Raw genomic sequence first — 7,263 nt, 5'->3', positions numbered from 1 at the left:
TATAAATTGTTCAAACGGGTCAATATGTGGTGCGGTTATTATTTTGGAACGGGGTGTACTACATATGTAAGTGGATATAGCTTCGTTTCGTTGTAAGCGAGCGGCAAAAGAACGCTCAATATAAACGGAAATCCAAAGAAATAAGTACTTTTGCAAAGTCTTTGCGTACTATATCTATGTATATATTTGTTTAAAATATGAATTAAATATAAAGATAATGTACATAAAATTTCTCATCAAGAATTCACAATAGATCCATTTTTTTCACTTAACAAAACAACGCATATAGGGTCGCGTATTTTTTAACCGACTTAGCCGAGCTCGAATAAATAGCCGGGTTTGTGTTGTTGCTTACATGCATTTCTTAAATTTACCAAGTGTTCTTTTTTAGCTCTGTTGCAATAGAATACACCTTGTATGTATGCCTGCATTGTGTATTTTTCGAGTTAACTCTGTAGTAAAAAGATAAGCATAATTCTTTGTGTATTTCCACTTCAGCTTTCCTTAGTGCAATGCACGCTTTAATAACTATTGATTTTCTTTGGCTGTGCAGTCAGTGCAATATTTCCGAATGCACAAATTGTGCTTCCGTCTCCACCTCGATTGTGGCGGGAAATTGCAAGCGGTAGGGAGCCTTTGCTTCGTAGAGCACGCTCACCTTTTCCGTCTTTCCTCTTGAGTTGCGACCGCCTTACACGCCCATCAAGAACGCAATCGGATGAAATGGCAAAAGCCACTTCAAACAAGAGTAAGTACATGGATATGCCATATGTATTTACGTATACGTACATAGTATGCAAACTTAGGTTTGGATATTTAAAAGCATTTAAATGCAAAAGGTATGTATGTACATATATACTTATGTACATACATATGTATGTTTGTATGTATGTATATGTATATATATGGTCTTGTGCTAATATGCATATAGTAGATACTCGAACAACCCAATTGGCGATAAGTCGCTTCAGCGCAGTGGGTCTGGGTCGCTTTAGTGCCACTGCCGCTTTGCGCTTGCGATTTCGTTGTCGGTTTTTGTTGTTGTTGTCTTAATCGCATTGCTTTGTTATTGTTTTTTTGCTATTCTATGTATTTGTTGTTGTGTACGCCAGCTGTAGAGAGTACTGACGAAAGCGGGCGGCGAGAAATATGCAATACATATACATAAGTAAATAAGTTTTTGTAGTATAAAATGCAATAACAACAATCAACAGCAGTCCAACAGAAACCAGAGTACCACTGGACAACACGAATTTGGCACTTGCACTCAAATGTTTGGCGGATATGTCGTTCGCTCTAGCGATTTCCTCTCACTGATTTGTGGATGTGTGTGTCCTATCTCTCGTTGATTTTCTGCAAACATTTTCTCGCACAGGAAATTGTTACTTTATTGCCCACTCTCCTTATCAACCAGAAGTGGCAGACAGTGGCACAATTCGCTTTTTATATCTATAAGAATTTATAGTGTGTATGACGGCCGCTGTAGCCGAGTGGTTGCAGGTGCGTACTACTATTCCGTAGGACCTGGATACCGAGCAACATCTAAAATCCGATAATCCCTTTTCTAACAGCGGTTGGCCCTTCGGCAGGCAATTCCAAACCCCCAAGTCTTTTTCTGCCTTGAGAAAGCTTCTCATAACAACCATCTGCTGTGCGAAGGCGGCGGGAAATTGAAGATCACTCCGTTTGTGTTGCAAAATCCGGTGGTAGACCGCAAGTTCGATTGAAGCTCGGCCAAACACTTAGTAAAAGTTTAAGCGCCAATTTTTTTTCTTTGCCTCGAAGATTTTTCACATAGGAGGCTGTTCAAGTTAATTTTTCCTAATCACCAATAGGGTAGGGTTTCGGTTTGATTTTTTTGTTCTTACTTTTCCTGACAAGGAAGGAATGACCGTTAGTCCATTTTTCACATGTACTCCACTCCACGATAGATGATTTTCCTCTTTTTATCTTGCCGGTGATTTCATTGTGAAATATTGCCTCTCGAGCAGACTACACTTTAAAGTCAAACGTATCTGAAGATTTATCGCAAGTTACTCCTGATGCATTTTTGCTGGACAAATACGACAACTTTTTTTACTTTCTGCCTGGTCCATTTTTATGATTTGTAAATTGAAATAATACATGCAATTTTTTACTAATATACACATACAATGAACCTTAAACCCAATGATACGAACAAGTTTCTTAATATCCCTTTAGCTTGGAAGTTTCTTTTTCAATATCAAGCCTAGTCTTTAGTTGTGTTCTTGTACCCACTACGTTGTATAAACAAATATGTATACAGAGCAAAATTTTGAAGGAAAGTTGCAGATTTTTTAGTGGATCAATTTTTACTTGTAACAATTTACCAGCAGGAAGATCAGCTGTTTACTATGTGCTTCTTGCATTTTACACAAACAAGGTAATTAATTTTTGGAATAGTAAAGTTAGAACTGAAAAAATAAAACTACCTATTTAATTAAATTTTAATAAAACCAGTAAATACTTGCAAGGTTAGCATTTTCGTACTTTTTGGATAGTTCTCCCATTGTGAGCGATTCTTGCAAATTAAGTTACTGGCAAGTTAGTGAATATTTTTACTGAGGAATACGTGTACAAAGCTTTTTCCTCGACAAGCCCACTGTACCGCAGTCTGTTTACTACTCTGGCTCCCCATTCGATAGCGATTGGAAATATTACGCTCTCGGCTAAGATGTACATACATACATACATATCATTTGGAGAGCGAGATATAAAGGTGTGTGTGTTTATAGCAAAACCGTACATTCGTGTTCGTATAGTGCTTCGTTTGACAGTAGTGAATGTTTTGGGGCTATTGAATGGGGCTTGCGTCAACGTCTACGCCACTCTCACGATGCGCTCATCACTTGCTGTGTTACGAAAATGCATGCTGACGTACATATGTATGTATCTATACATATGTAAGTACATAGATACGTATATTACAGCTTTGGAACTAGCGGAGTACTGATGCGAATATATGTATATAGACTTTACAGTGTGAGTTGCAAATATGAGTATTTTTTCTATGTTTTTTATGTGCATTTATGTATGTATGTATGTAAGCATGGACTTAACCATATCTATTGTGTGTATAGAAAGGCACACATACACCGTTTAAATCGGCGCACTTCATCGTTGGGGACACAGGCGTTGTAGGCAGCGCTATCGTCGTTGTTGTCGTCATCATCCCCATCTTATGTGTTGTTGTGAATTAAGTTGTTGTCTCAAATGCAAATGTGTGAGTATGTGCAATTATGTACATATACATAAATGTATGTGCATACAAACGTATCATACGAAATATCTAAGTATGTATTGATGTATGTATGTACATACGTACGAAGTGTTTCCTTCGCGCTGTTGTCGTTGCCGTTGCCGTTGCCGCTGCCGTTGCCATTGCTGCCATTTCTGTTGCTGTTTTCGTTGTCGTCGTCGGTGAATCGTAGCAGTTGCTTGCTTGCTAGTCGCTAGCTACAGCGTTTTGTTACTTCGACTGTAATCGACTTAGAGTTTAAACTACAATTTCAGTTTCGCTGATACCGTAAGAGATAACCGACGTTTGCGTTCGACATAATCATAATAGAAAAATTGCAATACGCGGATGGTACCTCAACTAACTTGCCAGCTAGCTAAGAAACTTAAGTGAACGTTTTGCAATATATCCACATATGTACACACATTGCGCTAATATTAATATTCAATAAATGAAAATATAAATATTTGTACATACTAAATAGTACATAAGTATTTAACATGTGAAATGAAAATGAAAATTATTTAGATTCTAAAAATCGTGACTGTTTGTTGGTTGCGGATTTGATTAATGCCCGGATGCACTGCTGCTGCAATCGAAGAAACTAAAAAATTGGCACAGTCTCACAGGTGTGGCTAATGCATAAACTTAACTCTCATAGTAGCGATGACACAAAGATTTTCGAGTGCTCGATTGTTCTCCAGATAATGCATTTCGAGCATGAATTTCGGTTGTCCGTGAGTGCATTTTCTGCTACTGCTGGTGTGTGTGTGTGTTTCGTTGTGTTCTATAATCCGCGCAGTGCATTCTAAGGCGAGCAGACAGTGCCTGTTGGGCAAACCAACAGCAACTGCTGGTATACGGCGAAATTAACTTTAGTCAATCGTCGTGACGGACACATCAAACGGAAGACAAAATAATTCTATTGACTCGAGCTGCAAATGAAAAGTTTTATACAGAAACAAAAAAGTGGCGTAAAAATGTTGTGGTGATTTCTTAAGATGTAAGGTCTATTCATACAAACATACATACATATTTTGTACTCAAGAAGAACATTTCTTTGGCATTTTAATCGGATTTCTTAAGTGAACACATATAGTTTTTAAAATCAAACGTCCTATCCAAATGTACAAAACAAACAAAATACCTCAAAAATTGCAAATTATCGACGACGCTCAGGTACAAAAGTTTGTAGCAAACAGCAACGGCAACAAGAGTTACAAAATTAAACGATTGCAACCACAAATTTAAGGAAAATTTAATATAAATCAACTTTATTTAGTTCGGCTAAAATTCATATCCAATATATAAAAATGTGAAAATTATAATTAATATCCTTAAAAAAACTAGAAACTGTACGAAAGGCACTAAATTTTGAAAATATGTTATAAAAAAATATTACGAAAAAGACATTTCGGCGTAAAAAAAAGTTGAAAAACTAATATGAAATAAGTCACGGATGTTGATAGAAAATCTTAGTAAATTTTAAATCAAAAAGGAAAGCGATTTGGTGTTAAAATGTCTGCTAAATAAAAACTCGTATAATATTTGAGAATATTTAAGTACTTTTTAAGACTACTCAACTTGGAAACGTACATCACAGCAACGGCCAGGAAACCAAATACGTCGACAAGCCATTTTCGAATGGGCTGCTGAGATCCCGGTCATATATAACCCACTGAGCTCTAGACAAAAAAAAAAAAAACAAAGACACCCGGTATTTGGAAGAACCAAAGCAGACAACAACATTCACAGGTAGTAGAGCGCAACTGAACAATAGTTTCATAATGATTATGGTGCAACACCTGGTGGCAGCCAATGCAGCGCATACGCTAGTCAGCCAGGCGGCATTGTCCTCGGCGGGCTCCACATCGCCCACACCTTCGTCACCACCGTCCACGCACAACGTGTCATCCTCAGTGTCCTCTCTGTCATCGTCAGCATCGCTCGCATCGAATGCATTATCTTCGCCTGCACGTTCACCCTCGCCAGTAGCATTGTCCCAGCAAAGTGTCTCTCCGCTAGCATCCCCCACCATTAACAACACAAGTACCAGTACAAGAAGCAACTCGAATGACGAAAAATCCACGACAAACTATTACAGTGTAACTGCAAAGCAAGAAAATGGCGATGGGAACTTGGAGCGGCGCAATGATGAGCCGAATTGGCGTTCACCTAACATCAACAACAATAACAACAACAGCAGTGAAGACAAGATATTAATTCGTGCCATAGATTCACACAAGTCCACAACGCAAGGAAGGCAAAGTCCTGTGCCGTTATCAAGCTCACCTGCCACTAATGACAACAACGAAAGCAACGTTTCAACAGCGTCCAGTCCGCAAACTTCGCCCTCACTACTACCTGAAGCTGCGTCTGTAACAGAACCTAAAAGGATATTTAACTGTCGAGAAGAATTTACGGTGCTTTACAATCATTTGCGACAACATAAATATGTCGACAACAATGCTGAGCGCATATCCTCAGTTAGTGCCACCGAGAAGGAGTGCGAAATGTTTGGCGAGTTGGGTCAACAGGTGCGACGTACGGTAATCACGAGCAAAAGTCAGAGTGATGTGGAAACATTGGCCACACCAAATGCGCGATACGCCCATACGAAGGAAAAGCAAAGACCAACAGAATGGCAATGCTGTGCAGGCGATGGAGGAGGAGGAGGAAGAGGATGAGAATATCGCTGTCGAGGAGGATGGTATAGTCTCGATGGGAAACTATAATAGCGAAGAAGAAGAAGAAGAGGAGGATGCCGATTGCCCATTGGATTTGTCGGTGAATGCAGCAACACTTCGCAATCGTGATCGTGCATACTCGGAAACAGAGTCAGAAGATTCGGGCTCTGGCGTAACGGAGGGTGAGCACGCCCAATTGAAGGCAGAACAACGATCGGCGTACAAGAAGAATTTAATGAAGCGATACTGTAAGTTTAGAACTTGAAGCATTTTTTCTAGAACTCATGAATATTTAAATGAATAAGTATACACTGAGAGAAGTAAAAACTGCAAACTCACAGTAAAAGCTTTTATTCTTTAATGCGATGGTCGCGATTTGAAATCCTGCGGACATGGTACACACTCAATACGAGTAGGTCAATTTTTTTTTCTTTTAATTATTTATAGCTCCGGTTTAGGGCTTGTCATTGAATCCACTGATAGGTTTGATTTTCGCATGCTCTTTGCAAGTGGCATTACTGGACTCGAGCGGCTACGAACATAAATATATTCGAAATTTCGTACAGCGACTGCATTGAAGTCATACATGTTGAGAAATTGTCGAGTTCTGTCATTAGCTTTATGTTGGCTCATGTTGTCGAAAAAAAATGTTTAGAACTTTTGAATTTAAAATTATAATACAAAATTTTAAAAATATTATGGATTTTGAGTATGAAGACTTTGGGCCGAGTTTCGACGCTGCGCCGTCTCTAGTCTAATTTTTCCGTTCTTTGCTTATTTTTGTTCTGCCCTTCAATCATATTTTCTAAGTAAAAGTTTGAGTCTTTACTTTGGGTAACCTGATTTTGTAGCATAAAAACATGGCACCGAACTCTATTAACAATTTTTAGCGATAACATAAATTCCATAATCAATTATGATTTTTATATTTTCATTGCCATGACTAAAATTTACTTATTTCACGTCGTTTTATTTCAAAATATATGTTTCATAACAATTTCGCCAAATCTCGTAGTTTTATGAGTCAATACCAATTAAAAATCTTAAAATGTTTCTATGCTTCAATCTCGCATTCAGCTAATGCCATGACTTAAACATGAATGGGAAAATAAATAAATATGTATATAAGTAAATCAAAAAATTTTCCAACTAAGCAGGAAAATATGACGAAACCACTGAATTTGCCAACCACCGACCGACGAACCACCGTACCCGGCAACTAGCTAACCCAATAGAGAAATATACGGCCAGACAGACATCCAGACAATCAGCCAGCCAGCCAACCGGCCGACCAAACGACCAACCAGCAACAATTTT

General features: G+C 38.4%; 1 pseudogene; it reads left to right on the top strand.

The window, feature by feature from the left end:
• Positions 1–3,180: 3,180 nt before the first annotated feature.
• LOC108377087 (ecdysone-induced protein 74EF-like) lies at positions 3,181–6,588 on the top strand (annotated as a pseudogene).
• The last annotated feature ends 675 nt before the right edge of the window (positions 6,589–7,263 follow it).

This window comes from Rhagoletis zephyria, unplaced genomic scaffold (assembly GCF_001687245.7).
Source record: "Rhagoletis zephyria isolate East Lansing unplaced genomic scaffold, Rhagoletis_zephyria_1.1 Rzeph_scaffold_11447, whole genome shotgun sequence".
In the NCBI taxonomy this organism is placed as follows: domain Eukaryota; kingdom Metazoa; phylum Arthropoda; class Insecta; order Diptera; family Tephritidae; genus Rhagoletis; species Rhagoletis zephyria.
This window is presented reverse-complemented; position numbering and strand designations above follow the sequence as displayed.